The following is a 14,609-nucleotide window of genomic DNA, read 5'->3' on the forward strand; positions in this document are numbered from 1 at the left end:
GACGTTAAGTGATTAGTGAAAGTGAAAATAGTGGCGGAAATCCCCTTGAGATTGGATGATGGGGGCGGCCACCCCAGGCAGAAGGGATGAGTTAGATGTGGCTTGGGGAGAGGAGTGTCCCAGGAAAGGGGGCTTTGTGGGAGACACTCACACGTTCCTCCAGGAGTTAGCAGGACTGGAGGCAGTAGCCAGGGCAGGAAGGATGTTAGGAAAGTGGGAAAGGAAAGATCACTCAGAGCCTTGGAAATGAGGAATGGGACATGGGATTTTATTCTGAGCCCTGTGGGAAGTCTTGGGGTAGTTTAGGTGCAGGCTTGCTGCGGGGAGTAGGCAGAGAGGTTACATGGCCATTCTTGGCCTTCCAGGCGGAGAAAGGGTTGGAGAAGAAGTGCTGGTGGATGTGAGGACATGGGAGGGAAGGTGAGAGCTGATGCTTCATGGAATCCTCACCTTTCTGGTCACCTTGCCTTTCTCTTGCCTGCATCCTTGAGGAGAGGGACCAGCAGGTATGTCCCCTGCAAATCGGCACTTGTGTTTTCTGTATTTGGAGGGACGAGGCTGGCCGTGCCACTGCGTCCTCACCCTCATCCACACTGGCTTTGGGACCAGCAGAGTTGCAAGTGTGTTTCCCATCTGACCAGCAGGGTTCTTGCCCCTGGGAAGAGGCTGCGTGTCTCTACCTTCGGTGATAAACAAACACCTGGTGTTTTTATCCACTCTGGCTTTCTCTCATCTGACTCCTTTCTTGCAGTCTCTCTGCCCTGTCCTATTCCAGACCCTGACCTCCTCTCACCTGCCTGGCTATAGTAGATTTCTAACTTCCTTCCCAACTGGGTTTAGAAACACTAGTGTCTTCTGCTAACCAAGCCCATCTTGAAATCTGACTCATCCTTCCTAACCACAATCTTCAGAACACCAACCCTCCCCCCGCCCCCACCCCCCCGATTTTTCTTTGGCTCATCACTGCAGATAAATTAAAACTGAAGTTCTTTCGTTTGCATCCAAGTCTCTTGCTCCCTGGATTATCAACCAGACAGAACTAGTCTTTATTCCAGGGCCGTGGCCTTTGGTCTCCTCTCTTCCGTCTCTGGCATCTGCTCTGCCTGACAGATTCGAGTGACCCCTTCTGTGAGATATACGAGCGTATTCTCACGCAGTGTACTCCCCAGCCTCCATCCTGACCTCAGCCACTCACCCTGTCCTACATGTTCTGGGAGGATAGATACCTTGGTTTATTCCTCAGTGTTGCTGTCCATCTTAGTCAGGGGTTCTAGAGACCCTAAGCACACTTGGACACATGCTCCTGTAATTTTCCTCCCTTTTCACCCATTCTCTGGGAATGCTGTCAACTTAGCAATGGCTCAGAGCTGAGAGACACCTCTGTTCTTTTCATCTAGAAGCTGGCTTGCTTGCTCATCTTGCTTTGTCTCTGTCAGCACCAATCATGCCAGCCAGTGTTTTCTTTTAACAGAGGGCTCCAGAAAAGTCTTTCCCAGCCAGTGTAACAATATTGGCAACATCCCCTCTACAGTGTCAGCTCCTCAACTGGCTAAGTCCCTTCCTCAGTGATGGGGAGGTAGAGGAGAACCAGTTCCATTCTCACCTGCTGTGCTTGCAAATGGCCACAGATTGACAGTGTGACCCAGCTATCGAGTGATGCAGCCCCACTGAAGGGAGGGAAAGCCGTGTAAGTGTGTTACCTTCTCTGGGTCCCTGGAGGGTTCTCAGGCTCCCATGTCTGCAGAGTGGTATTAAGTGGACATGTCACAAGGCATCAGCTGATGGTTAGCTGATGTAGAGAGTACCCTTAATGAAGTGTCAGGAAGCCTAACTGTGGCCCCTGAATGGCATAGCTTCCAGCACTGCAGCACTGATGGCTGATTGCTCAAGGACTTAACAGGCTTCGGGGACATGGCAGCTTCTAAATGTCAAAGAAACTGGGGACAGTGCCACCCTGGACTTAACCAGGAAAACGTCTAACGACAACTTGACCGGCGTGGGACAATATTCTACTAAAGTTCTATACTGTCCCCAGCATCCTGCCTTCCTCTGCACACACCTTTTTTCACTTCCCTGGCAGATGGAGTGGATAGGAGACATTAAAACATGCTATGTGTCTGAAACGTTCCTGATAAAAAGCTAGGGAAAAAATGGTGCCCAGCATTGCATGATATTCCAAGGGAGAAAATGTTGCTTCTAACTTTACTGAGTTTATGGTGTATTTAGGGAAATTCTAGCTAGTATTAAACCACATGCTGGGTACTTAAATGTGGCACACACTGTACCTGCACTGTCATTTAATCCTGACTTACCCAGAACCTCTCAGTGAGTAGACCAGTAGGAGAACCAATGCCTGAGAATGCAGCGGCCTGAGGGTAGAAAGTCCTCCCCCTGGGCTCGCTCCGTGACTTTTAGGCAGATGACTTCCCTCTCTGGCAAATGACTCCCCTCTCTGGGCCTTGATGCTATGTCTATAAAAAAGAGAACTTGCCTTCTAGCTCTAACAGTCTAAAGATGTGTAATTTTTAAATCAGTGTAAGTTACTACACTTATAAACAGGAAAAAGGAAAGGGACATCTTGTTTCTGGGTCCCTGATCACTGCATCGTCACTCAAGTGGGAAACAGTTTATTCCAGTGCAAACACCATCCCCTGGTTTCCACCTAAAAGGGAACCCCTAAGGAGCAGGAATGTATCCGCCTGACAGATTTAATCATGTGATTTTGAGAATTTGCACATCAGCCAGGGAAAACAGCTTTTTTGTTGCTGTAGTTACACTAATACTTGCCACTGTGAATCAAATAGTAAAATAATTCAACCCAGCTTCCTTCTGGACAATCATTTAGAAGCCGAGTGTGTGACCAAGCAATCTGGATGTGTGGCTGAAATGGTCACACATGGTCAGGACAAATTCACTGCAGGTCTGTGGAGGTAGTAGCTATTTCCTTTTATTCTTCTCAGGCTTCAACTCTCTAAAGATTGGTCAAAGATGGTGGCTGATCTGGGGCATAATAACCAAGGACAAAAAGAGACAGATTGTGCTTTGGACACATCTTTCCAAGGTACGTTAAGCTCTGGGTGAAATCTTGTAGGCGAAAGGACAGACAGTCCCAGTTATCTATAGATACCCACGTACCTGTTGGTGTGGGTACATACCTGTGACAAGAGTCAGTTACCCTTCACCAGGGGGAATGTCTTTCCTATAGGAGGGATGGGCTTGCTCTAAACCAAGATGTCTCAGCCTCAGCACTAGTGATGCTTCGGAGACCACTTTTCATCCTGGGAGACTGTCTGAGCACTAAAGGATGTTTAGCATCATTACTGCCATCTCCCTGGTTGTGATGACCAAAATGTTTCCAGACCTTGTCCATTTCCCCAAGCCAGGAAGCACTGTTCTAAACCATCCATGTGCCCTTAACTAGACTTCTGGAGACCAAGCTGGGCATTTATGAAAAAGTAGGGTAGGGTCGGGGAAGGAGCAGATGTCTCATCCCTCAGGTGGCTTTGAAGAAGCTTAGTTTCTAAAGAATGCCCTCAACTTGGCACATAACTTTTGTTTTTAATTGTGATAAAATACACGTAACATACAATGTATTATCTTAATAATTTTTAAGTGTATAATTCAGTATTGTTAAGTCTATTTATATTGTTGTGCAACAAATTTCCAGACCTTTTTCATCTTTCCAAACTGAAACCCTATGCCCTTTGGGCAACTTCCCATTTCTGTTTATACCCAGCACCTGGAAATTACCATTCTACTTTCTCTCTCTTTGAATCTGACCACTCTAGATATATCATGTAATTGGAATCACAAAGTATTTTGTCGTTTTGCGACTGGTTGTCACTTAGCATCATGTAGTCAGGGTTCATCCATATTGCCAGAATTTCCTTCCATTTCAAGGCTGAATAATATCCCGTCATATGTACATATATACACTATTCTTTTATTCATGTATGCCCCTCTCTGTGGTTGCTTTGGGCTATTGGAAGTAATGGACATGGTTGTTCAGAGAGCTCTTCAATACCTTGCTTTCAGTTCTTTGGGGGTACCAACCCAGACTTGGAATTTCTGGATCAGATGGTAATTCCATTTTTAGTTTTCTGAGGAACCACTGTACTGTTTTTCATAGTAGCTGCACCATTGTACTTTCACAGCGCCATACAAGTATTCCAATTTCTTCATGTCCTAGCCAACACTTCTTTCTTTTTTTGTTTTAATATAGTAGCCATCCTAATGAATGTAAGGTGATATCTCATTTGGTTTTCCTAATGATTAGTGATGCTGAGCATCTTCATATATGCTGATTGGTCTGTATATTTTTGGAAAAAATGTCTATGCATATCTCTTGCCCATTTTTTATTTGAGATATTTGGGTTTTTTTTGTTGTTACTGAGTTATATGAGTTCTTTATGTGTTCTGGATATTAACCCCTTATTAATTATGTGATTTGTAGATATTTTCTCCCATTTCTCAGTTGCCTTTTAATTCTGTTAATTTTGTCCTCTGATGCACCGAAGTTGGTTCTTTTTTTAATGTTTGTTTATTTTTGGCTCTGCAGGGTCTTGTTGTGCGGGCTTTTTTTAGTTGTGGTGAATGGTGGTTACTCTTCATCGCAGTACACGGGCTTCTCGCTGTGGTGGCTCTCTTGCTGCAGAGCACGGCTCTGGGGCGTGTGGGCTCAGTAGTTGCGGCTCCCAGGCTCTGGAGCACAAGCTCAGTAGTTGTGACACACAGGCTTAGTTGCTCCGTGGCATATGGGATCTCCCCAGACCGGGGATTGAACCCATGTCTCCTGCATCAGCAGGTGGATTCTTTACCACCGAGCCACCAGGGAAGCCCTGCACAGAAGTTTTACATTTTGATGTAGTCCAATTTATTTATTTTTGTTGTTCATGCCTTTGGTATCATATCCAAGAAATCCTTGCCAAATGCCATATCATGAAGCTTTTCCCCTGTATTTTCTTCTGACAGTTTTACAGTTTCAAGTCTTTGATTCATTTTGTGAGGTGACACACACTTATACGTAATACTATCATGTAGGGTAGTTCCCTGAGGCCTAAGGCAGTCAAGCCTCACTTGGCCACTTTCCCATGGAATCATGGTTACAGTGATAACCTGCGTTTCCTAGGATCTTTCTTCCCTAGCTACAGCCTCCTGTAAAGTCCCTGAGACCCTTCTTGGGAGTATCAGCAGGTTCCACACATGTGCGCACAGGCAAGCTCCATTAGCCACTGCAGTTAAGTTCCCTTTCAACTTGGCATCCCCAAGTCCAGTGAATACTGCTGCCTGTTCAGACCTAAATCATCTCTAAACCATCGGCACTCCTGCCACGCATGCTTCTACTTCCCATAATCCACTGCTTCCAACTTGCATGGAGACTGCCAGCACCGTCCTGGAGCTGGATGCCAGAGCTATATGCGAGACCGGATGGATGTACAGGGCACATCTACAGCTCAGTGGTGGTTCATTGTTCTAAAGGAGCCACACGGTGTGGATTTGGTGTTTTGTTTCACTTTAACAATCTAGCACTTTCAGCATTTGCTAGCAGTGTCCTCTCTCCCTAAAACCAGACATGAACGCATGGGGGTAAAGCTAAGCTTGAGACATCCAGGGGCAGGACAGCTACCATGCTGTGCTGAGACCCAGCTCTAGTAACAGAGCCTTGTAACACGATGAAGCTGGTAGAACTGAGCTCCTCTTTCCCTTGGGATTTGTACTTTCCCACAAAGATCCCCAGTCCCTCCTGCAAATGGACTTTTGTCTCCTTGCATTTCAATACCCAGCTTAGCATTGCCCTAAGACCTCACCTGCATTCTATTAGAATAATCAAGAGCTCAGGAGAGCAGCCTCCCTGGCTCACTGAGGCTTCAATGTGAGTTGGTCATGGCATTGAATAAAGCTCCACTATAGCGTGTTCCTTGGAGAAGGCAATGGTACCCCACTCCAATACTCTTGCCTGGAGAATCCCATGGGTGGAGGAGCCTGGTAGGCTGCAGTCCACGGGGTCACTAAGAGTCGGATACAACTGAGCAACTTCACTTTCACTTTTCACTTTCATGCATTGGAGAAGGAAATGGCAACCCACTCCAGTGTTCTTGCCTGGAGAATTCCAGGGATGGGGCAGCCTGGTGGGCTGCCGTCTATGGGGTCGCACAGAGTCAGACATGACTGAAGTGACTTAGCAGCATAGTATATTCCTAAGCAGGTACATAAATCTCGTCTATGGAGAATCTCTGTGCTTTATCTAAAAGGATATATATATCGTATACCATGCAATATTTATGAGTTAATTTGAATCCCACAATGTAACAAAGTACAATAACTACCAGAAAACACCAATAATCCTTCCATTATGCATCACTGTTGACACACTGTTAATTTCATTCTAATTGCACAGTCTTATCACTGAAACACTGGCATCTGTGTGACAGTAATTCAAAGTGTTCCAACTTGAGGGGGATGGGAAAACAAAGCAAAATAAGCTGGCAGAGAAGCTGTGAAATAAAACAGAATTAGGAATTACAGCGTGTGGTTGCCAGCACCTGTTAGCATGCAGAGAGTCAAGCACCAAAAGTCATAGAACTTTCCCCTGGTTGAAGAGACAAGTGATTTTGCCGTGAGCCTAACCTCTTGCTGGAGTCATGAATGGGTTCTCTAAAGTTATATGTTTAATTAGGACTTGTGTTAATAGAGAGGTGTTCAGTGAGGCTTTAATGTGATGATGCAAAGAAAGCAGGCAGCATGGCCTGGTATTTATCTCAGTGAATACTAATTTTACAGCATTCCTATTTCTTTTTAAATATGCACTGAGGGCACAGTGTGGTATGGAAGAAAGGAAATGTGCTTCAAAGTCCTACAATTGTGATCAAGTGACTCTGCCTAACAAAATAACCTCTCTTCATTTACCCTGGGCACCTCATCTTCCCCATATATAAAATGGAGACACCATTACCTTCAAAGAATTGTTGTGAAGATTATGCGCGATAACACAGTTCCTAGCAGAGTGCCTACTTCATCATCCTCCTCATGGGGCGGCAAAACACTTATTGTTTGTTGATTGCCAACTGTATGCCCAACACTTAGCTTCACACAGTTAGAATCCAGTTACCATGACACAAGGGTGTGTTTCCACTTTTCACTATGGAGTCTGTAGAAGCCATTGGATCTACAGCTGCTTGCAGAAGAGACCTCTTGGGTGAATAGTTGGGGACTTTATCTTGCCTTCCAATCATTCGACTTGCTCAGTAGGTGCTTTAATTGTATCTATTTGATGGATGAGGAAACTGAAATTCTTACAAGTTAAGTGACTTCCCAAAGTCCCATAACTAATAAGCATTCATTTGTTAAAAAACTGAAGCCTTTATCAGTTTGATTCTTAAGCTCATGAACTTTATCACTCTGTGTAATTGACTTGTCCCTTTGTTGCCAGGACTTTCAGTGATGCTCAGTGGCTTGGGATCTGAGAATCCAGTCAGGAAGGATGACTGAGGATAGGGATGGATGAGGCAGGATGGGACAGGGAAGAGTTAATGGTCCCAGAGAGTGTTCTGTTGAAATGGCTGTGAAATGATTCAGACAAGAGGGTGTGTGCATGTGTAGGTGGAGGGAGGCGGACATAGAGATAGATGTTAGGAAATTGACATGTAGCCAGAACAGTAATGAACTGAGGAAATTGAGCAAGTCGAATGATTGGAAGGCAAGATAAAGTCCCCAGCTATTCACGTAAGAGGTCTCTTCTGCAAGCAGCTGTGGATCCAATGGCTTCTACAGACTCCATAGTGAAAAGTGTAAACACACCCTTGTGTCGTGGTAATTGGATTCAAACTGTGTGATACTTGTAGAAATGAAACCACATCAGGAGGAAGAAAACTATGGTAACCTCAGCATCACTCTCACAATATGGATACCTTTCTCCAAAAAATTTTATAAAGGAAAAAAAAAACTGAATGGTTGAGAATCTTAATACCATAGGAAGAATAGATTTGAGAGACCAACCTCACATAAACCCTTAAAAACTTTTACATTCATCAGTACAAAATAAATCCAACTCAATCCAATTAAAAGAATATCAGCTGTGTTTAATACATTTCAAATTAACAGTAACTGGTCCTACACAATTAATTTATGTGTCATGGAAAATTTAATATTACCCTTCCTTGGGGCATCAAAGAATGCCTGGAAATTCATTTTGCTTCATCATAGACATATTATTTTTTTTCCATTTGATATTCAATCTAGACGTTTAATTTGTCTTTGATGAGATGACTCAGACTTCTTGACTCTCATCCCCTTGGTCTTCTTGTAGTCCTAGGAGCTGAGCCTTAAGCACAAGCACATCCATCAATATCCTCTTAGAGATTGTACAACTCAGCTCTCTGTCTCCCAAACACACGTCAGAGTGTACCTCTGAGCCCCGGTTGACCTCCTTTGCTTTTTTTTACTCTCCCAAGTCTTCATCATAAAAACCTCTTTCCTGCCTCATTCTTTTCTATTCTCAAGCCCTGATTTCACCTTTTTATGATAACAGCTAATAGAAGTAAAGTGACTCATATGCTGTCACTGAAGTTCTTATGGATGTATAAAAGCTGATGCAAGGGAAGCTCAGTACTCTAATATTTTCAGCTCAGGATATGCATGTGGTTTGGGAAGGATTACAACCGAGAGCTTCAGAATCAGAACCAAAAGTATTTTTGTATTGTTCCCTGGCAAAGAGTTTCTTTCCAAGTTCAGCTTTAGAGATGCCCAGTGAATTCTCCCTCAGGTAAAGCTCTGAAGGTCATTTCTATCTGGTTGCCTTACGATGGAGCCTCACAAAGACTTAAACAACCTCTTCATTAAAACTGTGTATAACACACCTAAAAGATGGAAAGAGCATTTCAGGATGTCATTCAGTGACAACTGAGACAATGAGAATGGGTGCTAGCTTGCAAATTAACTAAAGCTGTTTCAGTGATGACCAGTGTTGGCAAGAGCGTATTAAAATGGGCACTGTTACACACCAGTGAGATCATAAGTTGGTACATACCATCCTCCTGGAAAGAGACTTGGAAACATGTTATAAGAGTTTTTAATCTTGATTTCATATCCACAAGCATCTTAACTTAAATTTGGATTCTTATGTTTATCTCTTTTGGGGAGAGATGCCAATGGAAATGTCATAGCATAGGGTGAGTGATTTTTTTTTTTTTTTTAACCGTAAAATTGGCCCTCTGTGTCTACTTCAGGCTCTACAAGAGCTGGAATAGTATGAGTTTGTCCTAAGAGGCAGCTCTCCTTTGGAGAGTTCAGTAAAATCAGGACTGTGGTTAACTGAACAGACTGAGTTCCCTGGGGAGGACTCTGACAGTGATGCAGTTGACATTTCTTTGTAACACCTTGACCAACTACTCCCTGGTCATGCAAACTGTGCCTGAGAACATACATATAATTTACTCTGAGAAGAAACTTGGAGGATGATGTGTTTCAGTGCTGAAATAGGAAGAAATGGAACAAGAAATGGAGCTCCAACAGAAGCAGAAGCAAAAGTGAAGGGCAGACATCATATGCATTTTGATGTCATTGACAGTTTTGAGCCTTGGATGAGTAACTTAGGGTACAGGTGTCAACAGAAGTGACTAAATAGTCCTAAGGTAGTCAAGCTGTTGAAACAACAATGACTTTAGAAAAACAAATCATGGAGGGTTTTGGAATCATTTTTCTTGTCCGTTACTGAGGCTGGGGTTGGGTGGAACAAAAGAAGACACAAATAGATGTTAGTGAAAAAGGAATAAACTTCAAGGACATATGAGGTGAGAGATCCTCTTGACTGTCAGGCGATATAACCCTAGAACAGGATGCTGTTGAGGCAGGGATTCCTATTGCTGGCAATTCTCAGGGAGGAAACTGATACACCAGCTTTCCTGTCTAGTTTAGCCAGACACAGGCCTGGATTTCACAGTTCCTGGGCAATCTGAATCAAGTCTTAAAAGTTCAGTTCTGATTATAGGAAAAGCCATTTGCTTCCCTGCTTCCTTCAGATTGGGCTTCCCAGGTGGTTCAGTGATAAATAATCTGCCTGCCATGCCGGAGACACATTAGATGCAGGTTCGATCCCTAGGTCGGGAAGATCCCCTGGAGGAGGAATTGGCAACCCACTCCAGCATTCTTGCCTGGAGAATCCCATGGACAGAGGAGTCTGGAGAGTTACAATCCGTAGGATCACAGTGTTGGATATGACTGAGTGACTGAGCACACACACATGCTTCTTCAGGTCACCTCTAGTCTTCAGCTCCCTATTTCTGTCTCAGATTATCTGGAAGCACAAGACTTGCAGAATCTGGCTGCTTGCATTTCACAGGAACTTGTTAAAAGAAATTGATCATTAGATTCCAGCACATTGCTTAAATCTCTCACAATATGCAGTCTTACACTGAGTGTATTTACAGAAACAATGATGAAACCTATTTTCTTTCTCTAGATTACCTTTTTATGTTGAAAATAGAGATGCTATATTTTTTTTTAAAAAGCAAAGAATGTTCTTATATTTCAATGGTATTAAAGTATGTAGTAGTTTGATTTACTAATAAAAATGATGACTGGTATATTAACCTATTCAAAGTCCAAAAGGATGGTGTGTGAAATAAACTATGAACACTATACCAAACATTATCAAGATGTAGAGAAGTGCTTTCAAATCTGCAAGTTATAACGCAATCCTAACATCATAAATGTTGAAGCAATGAAATAATGACTCTAATTTAGCTAAACCTACTGAGTGGATATTGTAAAATTCCTTAATGGTATAGCTTGAAGAAAACAAGCTGACAAGAAGTTTGATATATCGAATTTAAACTACATACTTTATCAGTTAAGATGATTGTAAATGCAGGAAATATTAACTCAACTCCAGTTGGCTTTAAAAATAAGAGAAATGTTACTCTTGCATAGAAACAGGTCAAGGCAGGATTTGGGGTTGGTGGACTTCGGGGTTCAACTATATCATGGTGGAACCATGAGTTTTTTGTCTGTCTAGACTGCCATGTGTAGCATGAACTATATTCTAAAGCACAGAAATTTTTTTTTGTCAGATTTACAGCTTGCTTTCTTATTTGTAATACCACAGTTATAACACTGTCTGCATTTTCTTACTCAGACAGGTCTTTCTGATTTGAGATGAACTTCCAGAGAATTCCAGGCCTTGGATCTCTCAGGATGCATGTCCAAATTGTGGCTCCCACAGAAGCCAGTTCAACCTGGTCCTTGGCACTTCCCATGCCTGCTAGGCCCAGCACTCTTGGCTTGGGGTGATGGTGAATCCTCGGTTGTCTTGGCTTCCAAGAGCAGACTCTCAGCCTCTCAATCAGGTATTTCTCTTTGGGCTAAAGGTAGGCTCTTGTATAAATAGAACCAATAGGATGTGTGTGTGTGTGTGTGTGTGTGTGTGTGTGTGTGTGTGTATGGAGGGAGAGAGATTAATTTTAATGGATTTTCTCATGCAACTCTAGAGGCTAACAAGTATAAAATCTGTAGGGTAAGCTGGCAGGCTGGAGACTCAGGAAGGAGTTGATATTGGAGCCTGAAGCAGTCTAGAGGCAGACCTGGGGGCATCACTGTCTTTTTTCTCCTAAAGCCTTCAACTATAATTGTATCAGACCCACACACATCATCTTAGGTAAGCTGCCTTACTCAAAGTCAACTGATTTCAATGTTAACCTCATCTAAAAATACCTTCACAGACATTTAGCCTAATGTGTGATCAAAGTCTGGGGCTTCCCTGGTGGCTCAGAGGTTAAAGCATCTGCCTGCAATGCCGGAGACCTGGGTTCGATCCCTGGGTCAGGAAGATCCTCTGGAGAAGGAAATGGCAACCCACTCCAGTATTCTTGCCTGGAGAATCCCATGGATGGAGGAGCCTGGTGGGCTATAGTCCTCAGGGTCACAAAGAGCCAGACACAACTGAGCAACTTCATTTCACTTACTTACTTGATCAAAGTCTAGGTATCATGGCCTAGGCAAGTTGATACAAACAATTAACCATCATAGTTCTGATGCTGAAAAGTGATCCAGAAGAGACAAAGTATTCCTAGGGGCCAGGCAGAGGTAGAGTTGATAGTCCACTGACCCTGCCTGAAGCATCACGATCACACCTGTCTATAGAGAGTAAAAGCCTAGATAGTGTTCCATGCCTCCATCTGCTATGTTGTTTCAGTCCCATGAAACCAAGAACACACAGCATTGGAAGGAGCCCATGCAAATAAGGATCCCTGGCAGAGAAATTTCATTAACTGCCTTTGGCTAAGAGACAGTTATTTTTTTTTTTTAATTCCTAAACCAGACCATTACTCAATAGTGAAGAAGGAACAGGTTAGTAATCATAACATATTCATTTTGAAAGAAGAGAAAGGGCATGAGCAAAAAAGGCCCATTTTAGTAAAGCTACAATGTCATTTCTCTCCACTCTTAGAATCTACTTTAGCCTAAGCTTATCTATTGTAAGACCTTGCTGAAGACTAAAGGAAGTGGCCAGAAACATAAGGAACAGCATGCCCTGGCAACATTTCAGTAAAGTGTTTCCCAGCTGCATCACCAGCATAAGCAGTCTGCTAAATAAGAATAATAGGTCTTCCAGACAGAGGACCAGAGAGGACTAGGCCAAGCTGAAAGTGACTGTGGTCTGGTATAAACTCTGTGCTGTGTACTTACATCAGTTAGGATGACTTCTGGCCGCAATTAACAACAGCAAAGAGTAAAGGTAGCTTAAATCTGCAAGGATATTTCTTGTCTACAAAAAATACAAGAAGTCTGAGGATAAGTGGTTTCGGGGTTAACTCAGAGTATTGAGCTTCCCTGGTGGCTCAGATGGTAAAGCATCTGCCTGCAATGCAGGAGACCCGGGTTCCAACCCTGGGTTGGGAAGATCTCCTGGAGAAGGCAATGGCACCCCACTCCAGTACTCTTGCCTGCAGAATCCCGTGGACGGAGGAGCCTGGTAGGCTGCAGTCCATGGGGTTGCAAAGAATCGGACACGACTGAGCGACTTCACTTTCACTTTCCAGAGGATTAGCAGTGTCAGGGCTCTGTGTCTACACCTTGCAGTCCTCCTGGCCTTGCACTAAGAGTGACAAGATGATGACTGAAGTTTTAAGCAACATATTCCTAAATAATATCCCAGGCGGGCAGTAGGGCAGGGGTAGCCAAGGGGATCTTTCTCATGCAGTATTCTTTCTTTTGTTATGAAAGAGAAGGCCCTCCAGTAGATGTCCCCTTAGTCTTGCTGGTCACATTGGGTCACATACCCACGTCTAACAGAGATGACTGGGGACCTGATCAGCTTACCCCAGGGAGGTGAAAATGCCAGTCTTCCCCGAGCCTGCTGCTGCCTATAGAATAAGGTTCTCTTTGCAAGGAAGGAGAGGCTGAGGAAAGGGTGTCTGCCACAGACCTATAGAAAGAGAAACACCTGAAGACTGAATAAGGTGGTGCCCAGGAAATGTTGAGTATTTGTGGAATCCTTTTGGAGACCTGCATGAAGTTTCTGCTCCTCTCTGGTTGAGAGGCTATAGCATGAGAGAAAGCAGAGAAGAAAAGCAAGCCAGCATGACAGGGGAGGGCTAGAACAAAGGAATGGAGAATCAAGAATGAATTGGAAAGGAGAGGGGAAATTGAATTGGAAAGGAGAGGGGAAATTGGAGACCATAGGGGGGCAGAAGGGAGCCTTGTGGGTTTTTCTTTTTTTTTTTTAAGATTTTCATAGTGAAAAGGCTATGAAGATTTTCAACAGCTTCTTCTGGGGAAGCGGGTGCTTCCAGAAAGACTCATCCTGTGGACAGGAGCCAGTCTAGGTCTTAGGGCATCTGAACCTTACACAATTGAACAGTCTTCTTTAAGAAAAGCTTATAAGTATAAAATTAGATATAAAAGTGAGTATTTATTTAGAATGAGGAAAGAGATCTAATCTAAAAATTTTTTAAATATGACACATAAAGTGACATTATTTTTATTAACTGACTGACATACCTCTTGAATAATTTTTCCTTCAGTTTATGCCTGTCTACTCAATACCTCTTCATATTGATGACAATTTTATAATATTTTTTGTAGCTGTCTTAGGAAGATAATTCAGTCTTCTAGCACAGTTGGTTGAAAAAGATATGTTTTATTATAGTTAGCATACATAAAATATACGACCTCACACAGATGCCTCACTGCTTGTTGCGCTGCTTCAGGCTTGTGTCCTATAACCAAGGCACTCAGTAAAATTCTATTCCACACAATTTCATTCAGAAAAGGGGAGAACGTGCATGGTATAACTGTAATTGCATCCCTGACCATCGTGACAAGGTGTCGTTGAAAACCAAACTCTCCACTTAGAATTTTGCATATCTGATGAAGAAGTTTTCCTGAATTGGCTTCTGGCTCTGTATTTGAAACCTTATTCCTCCTCTCCTGTTCGCATACTCCCAGTGCCAGGCCCCGGAAGCCCATGTCTGTGAAGGTAGCCTCACCTTCACTGTCGTGGGTCCAGGTGAGCGGGCAGAGCAGCAGCAGTGTACCTGGATTGCGTTCTCCCACCAGATGGCTAGCAGTAACTCTGCAGGGAGACAACGGTGCCTTCCCTAAACGTATCCCAC

Source organism: Bos javanicus, chromosome 7 (assembly GCF_032452875.1).
Source record: "Bos javanicus breed banteng chromosome 7, ARS-OSU_banteng_1.0, whole genome shotgun sequence".
In the NCBI taxonomy this organism is placed as follows: Eukaryota; Metazoa; Chordata; class Mammalia; order Artiodactyla; family Bovidae; genus Bos; species Bos javanicus.